The sequence below is a fragment of the Pteropus alecto genome, unplaced genomic scaffold, assembly GCF_000325575.1.
Source record: "Pteropus alecto unplaced genomic scaffold, ASM32557v1 scaffold69, whole genome shotgun sequence".
Classification (NCBI taxonomy): Eukaryota; Metazoa; Chordata; class Mammalia; order Chiroptera; family Pteropodidae; genus Pteropus; species Pteropus alecto.
The window spans coordinates 8,521,514-8,538,831 of NW_006494610.1; the positions used below are offsets into that span (position 1 = coordinate 8,521,514).

The following is a 17,318-nucleotide window of genomic DNA, read 5'->3' on the forward strand; positions in this document are numbered from 1 at the left end:
TATCTGTTTCATCCTTCGGTCTTGGCTAGATGGTCTTATGTGGAAGGTGTCCTGTGTGGTCCAGTGGCACATTCTCTCTCATCACCTGTGCCTGGGGTTCTGGATGTGATCTTTGTGTGGGCTGTGTGTGATCTTCTGTTGTAGCTAACCTTTATTTGTGTTAGTACATCAGTAATGGGATTACTGCTCTGCTGACTGACTATGGGAGCTAGCTTTGCCCACAGGGTATGAGTTGCTGTGTGGGGGCTGACCCCACTGAGTGGAATTTTCCCTAGCAGGCTTATGTACTTGTTGCAATCACCCTTTGTGTATACTGCTTATGGACCTAGTCAGGAGTTGCTCTGTTGTGGTCTTGTGCCAGTCTCCAGGTATGTTGTTTTTGTAGTACCTTGGGAGGGGCTCCTCAGTAGTCCAAAGTCAGCTGCTGTCTTTGATTGCTCAGGGCTACCTGGTGGGCACTACAAAGTGATCCGCAGATGGTTGCTGCCTATGCTGGATCTAAAGGTAAGTAGAAGAGACAGTGTTATAGGTTGCGGTCTGGTAACCCCCCTTACGGAAACTGGGGCACTTTAGCAGAAGGACCAGTGTTCCTCAAGGCCTGAGACTGCCTGTCAGTTGCCTGTAAGACTCCACAACTGGAAGAGCCTCTGGGTGATATGTGCCTTGTGTGGTACAGTGACCCCAGGAGTCACTTGGATTTATTGAGCAGATTTCCCCCGCTGCCAGAGCAGTTTCAGTTTACATGACAGTGCTGTCTCTGTAGCTCCCTGAACAAGTTTCAGATCATAGCAAAGCCACCTTGCTGTCCACCTCGGGCCTGCAAACACCCAAGATTTGTTCAGGAATTACCAAAGCTCATGGGTGTGAGTTTATAGCCCACCACTGAAGGCTTCTCCCAGATGCATGGGCTTTCCGTGGGCTGCATGAACTGACCGCAGTTTGTTTGCAGTTAAATTCGTGACCCAAGAAAAGCACAGGATGGTACTGGGTTGCCTGGGAACAGGCTTGCCACAGGTAATTTGTGGGTTAGGTGGAGCAATGTCTCAGTGAGGCACAGGGCTGTCAGACTTATATAGCACCAAATTTGCTGTCAGCTCTGGAACCACAGGATCCCACAAAAGTCACACTACTGTGAGACCTACTGCCGTCTGGGATGAGCCCACAAACCCCTGAGATCTGCCCAAGTGATATTTATTGTATTTTGTCCTGGTAGCTGTGATCTTCTCATCACTATGTTCCCTGAAATTTGCTCACTTTGCTAGCTCAGGTCCGTTGTCTGTGTAGAATGCGCAACACTGCCTAGGGGTAGGGCAAGGGCAGCTGCCTGTCAATGTGCCACAGGAACTTTGTGGATTGGATGGGTCAGAATCTCAGGGAGTCAAGGGCCGTCAGGCCAATATCTCAGTTTTTCTGCAAATTCTGTGCCTGTGCGTTCCCGCTGTAGTCACAGATCACAGTGAGACTGGCTGCCAAATGCGGCAGTCCCACAGACCCCTACAATCCCCTCAGAGGATATTGTAGTTCTTGCATGCAACAGAGGTCTGCCTGCAACTTATTTCTCTACAATGTGCCCACTGTCATAGCCAAAGTTTGTTCTCTGTGTACAATGTGTGACTGGTGGGGAGGGACAGGGTGGTGGCGGTTGTCTGTCAACAGGCCCACCTTGGGGAATTTGTGGCTTGGGTAGGAAGGGTCTCAGCAAGACAATGGCCATCAAGTCAATACAGCCTCAGTCTTGCTGCAACTTCTGTGTCTGCTCAAGCATTCGCACCAAAGTCAGATCACAACAAGACCAGCTGCTGTCTGGTACTGGCCCACAGATGCCTGAGATTTGCCCAAGTTTTTGTTGGCAGCAGTGATCTGCCAGAAACTGTCGCTGAAATGCACTCACAGAGTTGACTGCCTATGGCAAAAGTTCTGCCCTGGAAAGGGGTAGTGAGAGGCAGCTGCCAGGCACCAAGCCGCCTTGGGCAATCTGTAGATTGGATAGGGCAGGCCAATCTTTTCAGGCCAGTGTGGCTTCCGAATTGGCCATGGGGGCTAGGGATCTTTACAAGCAAGTTGGTGTGGTCTGTAGATTGCCGTATAGATCCGCCCCCCACCCCCACCTCCCAGCGCCCGACTAAGGCACAGTGGTGGCTATCTGTCCAGCTCTCGTTCCCACATCAGATAATGCAGTCTTTCCCCGTATAAATCTTGCAGGAGCCTCTGACCCACTGCCAGTGTCCAGGGTGTGTGTCTAGGGCGAGAGAGCCTGTGCATTGTCCCTTTAAAGGGGCATCTGAGATTTCAGTCTATTTCCATTTCACTCAGAGGGATGGCCCTCAGATTTTTACAGTCAGATATTTTGGGAACTCTTCTTCCTTGGGCTGGAGAGGCTCGAATGGGGCTAGGACTCCTTTCTCCTTCAGGGGTCCTCTGCGGCTTTGCTCTCCCTCCTGGTGTTCCTCCACCACCTGCGGTTGCCAGATTTGAGACTTTGCCTCTCCTACCAGCTTCAATGTTGCTCCTTCTTTATATTATCAAATATATGTGTTATGATTAGCTGAACTTCAGGGGACTTTCCACATTGATTATTTTATAATTTAGTTGTAATTTTAATGCAGACCTGGGAGGAGGTGACCCCTGCTTTTACCTAGCCCACCATCTTCCCAAGCCCTCTAAATTTTCTTTTAATGAGAAAAATAATTAAGCCAAAGATCCAAAATACTATGGACCCCAAGTAAGATAAATTTACCACATTAAGAGAAAATCATAGTGTCAGTGCTGGGGTGATGTGAAATCCAATGACAATCAGTGATGTGGAGGAGGAAGAGAAGGTGGAGTATAGTGGATAATGGACGTTGGCATGGTGTGCGTTGTCCCCGGTTCTTCCTCGCCGACACAGCAAAGAATTACAGGTCGGCGAGATTTAGAAAAAGTAAGATTTATTGAAAGTACATTTTAGAAGGAAAAGGGCTGTGCTAAGGAAGGCTGCAGAATTTAGGAGATAAAGAAATAAGATACTACACCCCAAAGGGTGGGTGGTTTCCAGCCAGTAGTGCTGTAACAATGCAGAAATAGGAAGGTCTGTTTATATTTGGGCCATGATGGGAGGGCCTAGATGATATGTATGTGAGATCACCTTGATTAACACTTGGCTGCTATATAACACTTTGCCTAGTGCACATGTGCTTACCCAGAATTCAATCTGTTATAATTAGATTCATGAACTTCCAGGCATAGTCATGAGATTATTATGATGGTATAATGAGGCTGGAGTTATGAGCAGTACTTCATGTGCATGCATTTGTAGCTAGTTTAGCCAGCAGCTTTTTATACCTTTGAACTCTAGGATTTGGGTTAATTTATAACCCTAAAAGAGTAGTGTTTCTGGGAGGTCCTTAAGGAAGGTCTTCAATGGAAGTTTCTATGGTTACAGAGCTGGGCCTTGGCTCCTGTCGCTCATGCCTGACTACCTAACACTTGGATGATGTTAAGAGATGCAGAACAAAAAATGATAAAATTTAAGAAATATTTTTTTTTAATTTAAGAAAACAATGATTAGAAAAGAACTTTCTTAAGGTGCTAAAAGATATCTACAAAAAACAACAGTAAATGTTATACATATTGTGAAATATTGAAAGTTTTCCTCTTGAGATCAAAAATAAGGTACTTATTATTCCTATTAAACACTATATGGGAAGTCCTACACACAGTTTGATAAGGTGATAAAGGAATAAGAGATATAAATAGTGGGAAGAAACTAAAACTGTCATAATATGCTAATAATAGAATATAGAAAATACTAAATCATCCACAGATTAAAAAATTAGAACTAACAAATTTAACAAAATACATATACAGGTCCAATATTCAAAAATCAATGTGTATATATTTATAACAACTATTAGAGAATGATATTTTGAAAACATACCTTTTATAACAGAGTTAAAAAATTAAATAACTTAGAAAAGCTTAATGCTAGATAGATGAGAATCTAAGCAGAAAACTACAAATATCACTGCAAACTAAAAGAAAGCCTAAATAAGAGAATATATATCATGCATTTCAAATCCTCAGTATTGTAAACATATTTATTTTTTAAAAATTGATCAGTAGAAAAATATCATTCTCAATAAAAACCCTAGATTATAGTTGTATGTATATGTAGAAGGAAATTGACAAGATTATTCTGAAATGTACATGAAAACTCAGAGTCAAGAATAGCCTACCTATTCTTGAAGTAGAATAAAGTTCTATGATACAGACTACTGGACAATCTAGAGTTGTTTTAAATACAGTATATTATTGCTGCAAGCTAGACAAATAGACAAATAGACCAAAATAGAGAGTTCAGAAACAGATCTACACTTACAGATTTAGTTGATTTACAAAATAATGCAACTGCAATACAGTGAAGAAAGATGTTCTTTTTTGTAAATGACATTAATTCGTTTGGCTATTCATGTAGAAAGTTAAACTATATATCCAGCTTATACTGTACACAAAAATCAATGCCAAATGGTTTGCAGATCTATATATAAAAGATACAGAATAAATTTTCTGAAAGATAAAATAGGAGAATAGCTTCTTGACTTTGAAATGAGCAAATATTTCTTAAGTGGGACATAAAAAACACTAATGAGAAAAAATAATAAATTCCTTACTAAAATTAAATATTTCTGTTTGTCCAAGCATAACAGTAAGACAGTGAAGAAGTAAGTTTCAGTGTTGAAGATAATTGTATCAATCTGACAAAGGACATATATCTTTAATGCATATTAAAAAGAAAGACAGAAAAAAAACTATAATCAATAAGGGAAAGGCAGAATTCCAGCTTTAAAAAAGGTAAAAATTTAAATAGGTACTCCAAAAGATTTACTATCCAAATGCTCATTAAAAATATTTTTAAAGTGTTTATTACTCATCATTATTTATTACATTATTACTTATGATTAAACAATTTAAACTATAGATCACCACTAGGCACCTACAAGACTGGCTAAAATTAAAATATCATACCAAATGTTGGTGCAAATTCAAAACTACAGGACTTTTAAAACATTACCAATGAAAATATAAACAATTACTCTAAAAAATCTGTTTGGCATTGTTTTCTAAAACTAGACATATGCATATCCAACAGTTCCATTCCTAGATCTATACCCTACAGAACTGCAGATGTATGTACATCACAACACATATTTAAGGATTTAAATAGAAGCATTATTCATAATAACCTCAAACAGTGTGTGGGGAGGAATTCATCAATACTGGAATTGATAAATAAATTTTGGTAACTACTTATGCTCCAGTAAAAAAGGACAAAACTTATGTTATGCCCAAGAGCAGGGCAGAATCTAGCAAATATTGAATGAAATAAGCCAGAACCAAAAGTGTACATACTATTTGATTTAATTTACGAAAAGTTAAAAAATGGACGAAACCATTTTATACTGTTAGAAGTCAGAATACTGGTATCTTTGCTGTGGGCAATAATAATTAAGAAATTCTTGGCATTGCACATGTGTATTCACTTTGCAATTCTTTGAGCTCTGTAATTATGATCTGTGTACTTTTTTGTGTCTACATTATATTTTAATAAAAGTTTAGAGGATCCTACATAATAAATCTATTTTAATGTCAATTTCTGTTAGAAATACAAGCAAATTAAGAGTTTTATTCTTATCTCTAATTAAAAGAAATAAGCACAATGATATATTTAAAATAGCATAAGAAAAATCTTGAGAAATGAAAAAAGTCTCTGCATTTTTATGAAATAAAGACATCTTTGAGTTTTAAGTAAATATTTGAAGTTAATGTTGCTTTCCATTCTCATAATGACTTCAAATGGATTAAGGGAGCAAAAATTAAGTTAAACTGCAATGAAAGTTTTAAAAAAAGAACATATTTTTGAAAAAAATTTAAGAGTAGTACAATCTATAATTTTTTTAAAAAATTGAATTGATTCTGAACTTTGGAAACTGTGATGGAAAAACAAGCCCGATATAAACAAAAAATATGATTTAATTCAATTCAGTAACTGTTTACCGAACATCCATTAAGTAACAGACATTCTAGTGCAAAAAAGTAGAAAGCACAATTGCTTCTTTCTGATGCCTAACAGTTTTCTTTAAAATAGAATCTTCATATTTGTTCAATAAATGGAGTTGAATTTATGCCATCAGGAAAAGGTTTTATCTATATAGATGTTAATTTAAAAAAAAAATAGAGTGATAAAATAAAAGGAAAAAGATAACCGATTTAAAAATAAATAGTATTAAATTAGTAAAAACTACTAATACAATCTGAACTTGGAGTAAATAGCCACAAGTATTATTAATGTATTTTAAGAATCAGAGAGTAATACTTGTAGTAACTTATACACACTTAAATGTGTTAGCTGATGCTTTCAAACTAAATCCTAAGTCCTTATACTTGATTAGAAACATCAGGCTACTGTAAGTTAGAAGAATGAAGACATTCTCTGCTGGAAAATGAAGGGAATGTCTCCAGTCTCAGTTAGGTCAGCCAAGAGCTAAAGGAAGAGAAAGACTAGTGTAAGAATCAAAAGTTATTAAGCTATATCGTATGCATTTAAAAAGCATATTTTATGTTAATTCTTCCAGGTAGAAAGAAGAAAAATCTGGTAATAATTTACACTGTTTAGACCCATCCCTAAGGATGTTAGCTAATTTGGAGTAATAATAAATTGTATCAAGTTTTTACTTATTTTATAAAATTTTGTAAATGTAACTTTTAATTTGGGACTGGGACATGGGCCTCACTTTCTTATTCCCCATGGAACATGGGCTCAGGCCTCACAATACAGCCACTGTAGATGTAGGGTGTCAATATTAATACCCAAATCTCCATGCTCCAAGAACCACCTTGTTTGCTTGAAAGAATATTGGTGCCTATGAATCACTTTGAATTATAATTTGCCTCTAGAGTCAGCAGAGTGGGATTGGGTGGCTTAAGCTCCCACCAGATCTACAGATACAGTGCTTCTCTAAGGTCATTCATCCCCAAGACAATATTGGACCTTGGTAAATCTTAGACACCAACTTCTGCCTTCTTTCTGCTCTTACAAAATTAAAAGAGGCATATTTTTTCCATGTTATGCCCTTTAGGACATCCAACAAAAGCTAACTTAAGACAAAATATATTAAAAAAAATTATTAAAACTATTCTTTTAATGGTTGCTCAGATGGGTGAGCCAAAATTGTTCGGCCAGTCCAGTTTTCAAAATTGCAATGCTCATCATTTCCAGTGTACCTTCTGAAGCCATTGCTGTTGGAGGTATGCCACTCCAGAGTGAATTTGGAAAACTACCTTTGGACCTTGAAGCAGTTGGGCAATATCTCTGCTCAAATGAAGTGAGAAAACAACGCTATATGTAACACTCAACTTGATAAATAAGTAGTATACAAAACCAAACTTGCTTCTATTTCAAAAGATTATAGCCCTCAGCAAATCTTTCGAATTATAGAGAGAGTCTCTATCGTCTAGCATTGAAATATGTTGCCAAAGCACCTGGATTAGAATTAGAATATCTCATGAACTTACATTTGAAATTCCTTTGCTCTGCCAACTGTCCCTGAGTCTGAATCTGGCTCACCATCCTGATTCCTTCCTTTGATTGAGCTTTCTCTAGGAAACTCTTTTCTTGCTTCAGGCAATCTGGACTCCACAGGTATAAAACTGCTCCTTGAAAACATCTTAATATGTTTGTGCCATGATAGTTACGTTAGTTCAAGTTATTTATCTAGGAAGATCATCAGGCCCAGGAGAAATTGATGGATCTAAATAGCTAAAAGTAGGAATGGCATCTCAACAGCTCTATTCATCAGTAAACATTAGTGTGATTGTGGTAGTCAGGAGAATTGAAGAGGTGTAGTTGCAGTACCAGGGGTAGATAATAAATCACATAAGGTAAATAATAAAGACAGTGACATATTCAGATGTGTGGCAGCCAAGAAATAGATGTTTTGATAAGGTGTTTGGTAAGAGAGCAATATAAGATGAAATTTCATATGTCATGTGCAAAACGTAGAATTTTACTGTTGTAGAATGTATAAACATAGGAACTATTTTGATATACCCTATCAAGAAGTCCACTTTAACAGAAAATTTTGCCTTCCTTGATCTGTGCTTTAAAAGTTATTGATTTTTCAGATGACTCTTTGGCTATTTTTGCTATATTTATATTTCTTTTCTTTTCAGCAAAAGGTTTATATGTTATTTCATAGTATATTACTCAAAGTAAAACAAGATCAGCTCGGAGCAAGAAGTTAATATGCTACTATGACATATTGAAAAGGAAGAAAATATATTTTCAGAATATTTGAATCAATTCAAAATTTGGACTTTACATTTTTCTTTTAGAAATGTTTTCATGTCATGAATAATTCATATTTTACTAGTGACATTTCATTTATACTTTGTTTGTACAATATCTAAAATGCACTTGTATTTAATAGATTAAGGAGATATCCTTCTATGTAAACCTAGAAACGGCATCATTTCCAGGTATTATAGTAGTAGTAATAACAATAATAACAGTTAGAATTTATTCAGTGCTTTCTTTGTTAAGTAAATGTACTAAGTTGAGTCAGATGAAATTGCCTCTTTTGTACATCAAAAAAGGGGGAACAATTTCATATGCTTCCACTTTAATGTAAGTGATCTCATTTAATTCTTATAACAAATCTACATGTTGGGTATTCTGTTTTATATACTAGGAAACTAAGACTCAGATTAGGTCTTTGCCCAACATAACACAGTCAGGGAAAATGATAGAGATGGTGCTTGAACATAGGTGGTCTGTTTCTAGAGTCCACTAACTGTTATGTTTCTAATCATTATGATATACAGCATCCAATTCCAAACTATTAAGTATCTCATATAGTAAATCTGCACCAGTAAGTTGATGCTTATGATATACAGGCACTGTGAAATTACTCTCCGTTACTAATGCTTTCTCAGAAAGTTGCCTTTTTTTATTTAATAAATAAGTTTAAGCTATGCCTCTCTTCCCTAAAAAGTATTTTCATAACACTTTTTATCAGAGCTATTATGTTATAACTCTGAATCCAAATGATAAAATAATCTAATACTAAAATGTATATTTTATTTGACTTAAAAAAAGAGTTCAGATTAATAAAACAATTAGTATTACAACTCTTAAAAATCACAATATTTATTAAAGTTTCACTATATACTACCATGGTTCTAGTTTTTAAAAGTTCTTTATCTCATTTAATTCTCTGTGGTATAGGTCATATTTTATCTTCATGTAACTAAGAATTAGAGAAGACAATAACTTGACTAGGCCTCATAGAATTGGAAGATTTGGAATTCAAACCCAAATATTTTTAGCCACTATGTTCCTTTCAGCATATTTTCCAATAGGCTAACCACTCCTTAATACTGAAACATGACAAAGTACATATGTATAGCTATAACTAATAGAAAGAAAGTAAAGCCTTTTTTTTTTTTTTTTTGAGATAGCAATTTAATTAAACAAAATATAACTTGGGAATTGTTCATTATGAATTCCTATGTTAGAACAAAGGCAATTATTCAAAATTACTCAGGCCAAAATATTTGTCATGTTAATAAGAAAAATAAAGCCATGGTTTGGATTGTTATATTAAAGTCTTTAATAGAATGGATAATTATTTATAGGTAAAAATAAAATACTTATGTGTAGAAAACAGTACCCATATTTGTTTTGCCATAGAACAAAATAGAGTTCAGTAGATGAACCACGGAATTTTGAATCAAACTGTCTTCAGCTCGAATATGGACTATTATTTTGGTGAGTTAATTAATTTCTCTAGGCTGTATGATTACTGAAATGGAGATTTATATAATATACATAATTTATAATAATAATAATAACCTATATAGCACTCATTATATGTTAGGCACATAGGGCCTCTGTATATACTAACACACAAGAACCCTGTGATGTAGACTACAGAGGTAGTCTAACTTCAAGTCTATACTCATAAAAATAAAAAAATACAGTTAGCTGCCTTATTGAATGTTTTTTAATTCAAATGAAATAACAGATAAAATGCTTATATATTTCACACAGTCAAAGCTCAATAAATGTTAGTCGATGTCAAATTGGTAATTAAAGCATGTATCCAAATTTTTGATCTATTGAAAACTGAGCACTGTGGCAGGTTTTGGCCTTGTTTTCTAGTAAACATAGCTAAAGCTATGAACCCATTCAGTGCTCAGTTCTTCATGTTAAACTGACCATGTTCAATAAGTATGGTAGATTGCAAAAATAGCCACAAATTATTCACTTTTCTGTATCCATGTGGCCTTTCCTTCTAATACTGAGTGTCCACCCACTCTGACTGGGCTTTGCCAAGTGACTTGTTTTGGCCAATGGAGTAATAGCAAACATGAGACAAGCAGAGAACTAGAAAGTATTTATACATTGGGGCTTGTCCTTTTCTTGCTGCTCATGGAACTCTGCAATCACTGTGTAAATGAGCTCAAACTGACCTGCTAGATGAAGAGAGACCCATTCACTCGTGTTGCACTAGCCTCCTGCCAGCTACCCACCAGGGCTATGAGTAAGGTCATTCCAGACCAGCCAGCCCCAATCAGTCCCCAGGTGAGTCCTGATGCATGATTGGGATTAGCTGAGACCTGTAGAAAAGCCATCCCCTAAGTTCAGCCCATATTGCAGCCTGACAAATTGTGAGCTGATTCAATAGCTATAGTTTTAAGCCACTAAGATTCAGGGTGACATATTATTCTCCAAAAACAACAGTAAGAAAATTAAGCATCAAAATCTAAACAAACAAACAAACAAACAAACAAATGAACAAACAAAACAAAACAGAAACAGACCCATAGTTACAGAGAACAAGCTGATGATTATCAAAGAGGAGAGGGCTAGGGGAATGAGTGAAAAAAAAAAAAGCCATTTACAACAGTATCGAAGATATAAATATCTAGAAATAAACCTAACAAATGATATAAAAGACCTGTATACTAAAAATTATAAAATACTGCTGAGAAAAGTTAAATAAGTTATAAATAAATGGAAAGATATATCTCGTTCATGGATTAGAAGAACCAATATGAAGATGTAAATTTTCCTCATATTCATCTATAGAGTCAATTCAATCCCGATGAAAAAAAGAAAATTAAAGGTCAATGAATCTTTCTTGATACTATGGTGTGAATGAGGTAGAAGGGAAATTATATGGAATTTTGGCAATTATTGGATTAATATGATGACATGGGATAAACGAATTAAGGAATTCACATCTATATTCTGATCTGCATTATATAATTTGACACTACATAGGAGCATGTCATATACAGGTTATAAATGCACAGGTGACTGCTCATTCCTGGAGTTGTTCGAGGTCATCTGGCTTGGTATTCAGTCTCATTTTTGAAGCTGGCATACCTAGACATTAATGTAATTTAGCAACTGAAAACTGTTACCTTCCAAGTCCCAGCAAGATAATATTTGGCAAAATTTTCAGTTCTGTTCTCAGAGTGAATGAAAAAAAAAGGTCACAGGGAATTCTGCCAGTCTAGGGGAGCGGATGCTTTTCAATATGAAAATCTCAACCCTGGGTATAGGGTGTGTCATCTTCCTCTATATATTATCCCCTATTTATAGGGGTTGTTACAGATTCTGAAATGTGACTTCCATGTAGTAGCAAAATTGAAATCCAGAAAGATCTTTTTGTCGAACTAGCCAACATTGTAAGTATTTCTAAAGTAACATATTTGAAGACCAACTAATTTTTCTACGTGAATAGCTGATTCATTTTACTGTTAAAATAAAGAATTCTATCTATGTAATGTAGCAATATCAAAATAAAACAGTGGCTTTCATTTCAATTAATCTGTGCATACCAATCTGGAGAAACTGTGGACCAAGTAAATTGTTTTTCTAAAACATAAATTGCACACAGCAAAAGCCTGGTATAAAAATAACCTCATACAGTTTTAGTCATTTCCCTAATTCCAATACCCATAAAAACATATAACTTGGCAAAACATTTTTGAATGATTTTCTGTCAGTTTCTATTGTGGGAACATATTTTTTTTCAAAAGACTAAAGGTGTTAACTGAGTACTCTATAATACTTAAAAACATTCCAGAATAATATAGCATAGTATGCATGATCAAATAGATTTTTCTGTGTTCTAAATTTGTAACAATTATTTCTATCTTTATGATACGTATCAAGTACCTCTTATAGCTCAAAATATGTGCTTATTGAAAATAATTACATGTATTTGTTGAGCATAGCTATAGAATGAAGTCTATTTGACCTGGGAACTGCATGACATAAGAACTGTTTGGGCACAGGAATCGCAATTGTCAGTTGGTGAGAATATATTTACCATCTGTCATCTACCGTGTTTCTGTTTGGCATTGCCCACTGGAACATTCGGAGTGGCTTTCAGCATTAAAATTCTCTCCCAGTTATGATATCCTCAAGTCAGTGTTTTTCCAGCTATTACAAAGCATATCTGTTAAATCCATTATTCCTACTACCATAGTTTTGTCTAACAGGAGGCAAAGTACTTGGACAGGGTAATTTGTATATAATAGAAAATATGCCAGCAGCAGATGGATAGGTGGGGATGTTTAAATAAACAAAATTGAGAGAAGACTTTTTTAAAAAGGTTTAGGAGAAAATAGCAGTTTGGGGCCAGCTTTCAATTCACTGAGCTATGAAGTAATGAGTGTATAGTAATAATAGCAGACATATTTTTAGTAAATAAAATTAATGTAAATATCCGTGAATTAAGTTGGGTTTATCTATTTGTTCATCTCCACGGATACATTCATTAAAAAAAAAAAAAGTTGATATTTCATTGTTAACATTGCCCAAGGGAAGATTTCCAAGAAGTATCCAGAACCATTGACAGAAATATATTATAATACATTATGAACTATCTTATGTAGCTGTACCATATGCTGATTCTATTTTTAATATTATCTTAGGATTTTTTAAATACTACATTAATTAGTTCTTTAAAAATATTTCCTTAAATTATATTTAGTATCCAGCATAACATAAGTGGACAAACAAAAGCTTAAATTGATATTTTTATCATTTCTTCTCATCCAGAGAGCATTACAAGCAGATCTGGTGAACACTAAAGTGATAGCTGATATAAATTCATAGGCTATTGTTTATTCACCCAAAGTGCAGGTGACCCATTTATTTAGGTGTCTTGGTCATTGACATTGACTACCATAGCTAACTTTATTATTTAGTGATGTCAAATGATGCCAACAACTAACAATAATAGAAATCATCACATCAATTATGCTATTTTATAGCTATTCTGACACAAATATTTCAATAAAATAGCATACAATAAGATAAAAGATACAAAGTAATCATATAAATGTTTTTCAATAAGGAAAATCAAATTATTGACTGTAAGCAGGAAAAGAGTGATTATTTAAATATGACATTAAAGTTGAAAATGCATTCAAGATCATATATATATATATATATGTATCTAATTATTATCATATATTCTGTAGCTAGGATTTCTGGATTGAAATTTCAGCACTGACATTTGTTGATTTTGTGACATTGGGAATGTTTCCTAATATTTGGCCTTCATATCCTAATATGTAAAGTAGAAGTAATATTACTACTTACCTCATAGAATTTTTGAGATGGTTAAATGTAAAGTGCTTAGCAGAGTGCATGAAGCGTCTGATTTCTACCATCTGTAAAGTGCAAATATTCATAATATGAATGAGTATCAATGAATTAGGCCTTGCCATAAATCTCATTTGTATACTTTTCTCATTCATTTTTTTGGATTCACCAAATAAACTCAAAGATATTTTATCCATTGGTATTACCTGATTTGTTTCAGCATGTTATTTCCTTTCCTAAAATGCTATTTTCCATATCTTTGTTGAAAGATATCAGTCCCTGACCAAATTGTATTAAATAATGACATACTTATATCATGCTCTATCCTGTGGTTCTACTGAATTTTCTTCATAACACATATTATTTATGTATTAACATTATTTGTCATTTATTTGTTAACTCATTTATTATTTCCCTCATTTTACTTATCACTATATTTCCCAAGCCTGAAACAGCACTTGCTATAGAATTGGTGATCAATGAATATTTGTAAAATAACTGAATGAATACATACATATGTGTGTCTCCTTATTGCTTCCTTAGCCCCAACTCCTATATATTCACTGCTGTTTACATCTTTGCCACATTTTCATCCTGTATGGACATTTGAATTGGGTGATAGAAATCTCAGTCTCTTCTATATAGAACTTGCCTCATCATCAATTTTCTCAGCATAAGATTATATTATATTGTATTATGTTATAATACATCATATGATTTTACATTAGTTATATTTCATGCAATTTTACATATGTAGGACTTTGATTTCTTTATATAACACATTTCAGGTGTTTTATTTCAGTATAGTTTGGGATTCAGAATTTGAGTGTTTGCCCAAATAGTAGGCTGCACCACTCATGAGTATTTGCACTATCTGGTATTCTTGGAAGTGCGTTTTATACATGGATTTTAAGTAAAGTCATATGAGAGATGTAGAAATGCATAATAGGATTTACTCATTCAAAATTACTATTGGGAAAAGATATTTGCAAACAATATCTCCGATAAGGGGCTAATATCCAAAATACATAAAGAACTTACATAAAACAACAACAAAAACAAACAATCCTATTTAAAAATGAGGAAAAGATCTGAACAGATACTTTTTTCCAGGAAGACATATAGATATTTGAAAACAGACATACGAAAAGATGCTCAACTTCACTATCTATAAGAGAAATGCAAATCAAAATCACAATGAGATACCACTTGTTAGAATGACTATTCTCAATAAGACAAGAATTAACAACTGTTGAAGCAGATGTAGAGAAAAAAAGAACCCTCATACACCACTGGTGGCAATGTAAATTGGTACTGCTACTTTGGAAAGCAGTATAATGTTTCCTCAAAAAATTAAGAATAGAGCTACCATAAAACCCAGCAATCCCTCTTCTGGGTATCTACCCGAAAAGTTTGAAAACAACTATTCATAAAGATATATGTGCCCCTATGTTCATTGCAGCATTATACACAATAGCTAAGACATGGAAACAACCTGTGTCCTTTGATGGATAACTGGATAAAGAAGATATGGTACATATATATAGTGGAATACTACTCAGCCATAAGAAAGGATGAAATATTGCCTTTTGTGACAACATGAATCAATCTTGAGAGTATTATGCTAAGCAAAATGTCAGGTAGATAAGGATAAGAACCCTAAGATTTCACTCATATGTGGGATATAAAACAGAAAGCAATAACTAACCAAAATAAACAAACAAACTTATAGACACAGACACAGAAGTGTGGTTACCAGAGGGGAAGAGGAGTAGGGGAGGATGAAGAGGGTAAAGAGGGTCTAATGTATGGTGACAGAGGCAACTAGACTTTGGATGGTGAGCACACAATTTAATATATAGATGATGTATTATATAATTGTACAATTGAAACTTATGTAATGTTATTTACCAATGTCACTCCAATAAACTTAAAAAAAGAAAAAATTATGTATTAAGCATCTGCCATGTTTTATTAATATTGAGAATTGGGGCCTTTGCTCCCCAACTTCAGAGTATCCAGTGTCAGTGGTGCCTACTAGGCTGGTGTAATGGTACCCCTGCTAAGGAAGACTATTCTATTATGAACATATAACATTTCTGCCCTTACAAGTAAAGAATTTAGAGGAGGAAGACGAACAAGTAATGAAAGTGAAATCACTAACTACCATGACAGAAGTACAGGAAACTTCATAAAGTTAGGAGTCCTAACACATTCTAGAAGTCAGAAAATGCTTCCCTGGAGAAGCAAAGTTTATTCCAGAAGGATAAGTAGGGATAGCTTAAATCTTCCTTACCTGTGCCCAGGACTAGATGTGACATGCCGAAACTACAGGGAGTTGTATTAAATAGTTGCTCAAGGCACTAACTGTGCTGCTTTGGTGCACAAATGACAGGACACAAAAGGAGATAAAGAGACATTGTTCCCATATGGTAACTCTGGAGCTTAAAATATCCTTTAAAAAATCCTGGGAACTCACCAGTGACCAGGTGCTTCCCCTTAAGACATTGCCTGGCAGTATCCTTTAACAAGAAAGCTGGAATAAAACTGAGAACTTCTGCGACAGCACGTGAGAACTCGTAGAAATAACCAGCCAGCATTTTCAGACATTGCACACTGGAGGGAGAGTGATATCTTGCCATTAAGAGAGAGCCTGTGGAATTTGGGCATTAATATTAATGAATCCTTATCCGAACCCACAAGCTGGCAAGGCCGGCAGACATTCTGGGAAACTTGCTGTAACAAAGAGGATGTATTCCTATGACATTTTAACTTGGGAAATCCCTTCATACAAAGTAGAATTAACACACCTCATTTAGGGATTCTTTGAACATCTAGATTTCTTTATGGTTCCTCAACTCTGATCCCTCAGGGGGGTCGTTAATCTCCAGATTACCTTCATTTTATCTCGCCAGCAGCTCTATAGCCTTCTCTTTCCTAAAGGGAGGCACACAGATCCCTCTGAACTGTTTTCAATTCAGGAACCCAGTCAACACTTTCACAACTCCTAAATTACATGGATTGTGAACCCCAGAAATATAAACCCCCTTTGTGAATGACTTCTGTATGGCTTATTTTTCCCAATTGTTCACTATAGCCCCAGGCCAAGCAAAGAAAAAAAAATGATGCTTTCCTAGTCTGAATCACACACAGATTGATTTTGTAAAAGCATTAATAACTTTATTTCTAGATGATTTGTAATTAAATATCACTAGGATATGATTTTAACAATATGTTTATAAAGTAGGATATAAAAAAAAAATGTGTGCCTTTGAGTTTCATCTCTACTGAGTTATCTGTGTAGCCCAATCAGTCTTTGTAAAGTATATCAAATTTTCCCTGTCATAAAACAAAGACTGGTTGTCACAACTGGCAGCATGGACAGCACTCTTCAATGGATTCATTCATTTAATTAATATTTATCGAGAGCCCAGACAGAGCCTGGCAGTCTAAGTGCCAGCCACTCCCACCCTCACTGCCTTTTTGCCATCTGCTGCACATGGAAATGCTAGGCAATCGGCCACATTGAGATGAGAAAATGTTGTGTTCCCAGGTCCTCTCTCTTCTGCTTCCAATTGCTTAGCTATCTCTAATTTTTCACATGGCTTGAACTTATGTATGAATTATATTCAGAGGTACATTATTCAAAGCTCTA

The 17,318-nt window shown here is 35.1% G+C and overlaps 1 long non-coding RNA gene across 1 annotated transcript; it reads right to left on the bottom strand.

The window, feature by feature from the left end:
* Window positions 1–362: 362 nt before the first annotated feature.
* Window positions 363–16,276, bottom strand: LOC112473994. The gene is made up of 3 exons (XR_003044243.1): window positions 16,143–16,276; window positions 13,661–13,731; window positions 363–498 (listed from the first exon to the last, which is right to left on the bottom strand). It is a non-coding gene; the product is annotated as an uncharacterized LOC112473994 (long non-coding RNA).
* Between the last annotated feature and the right edge of the window lie 1,042 nt (window positions 16,277–17,318).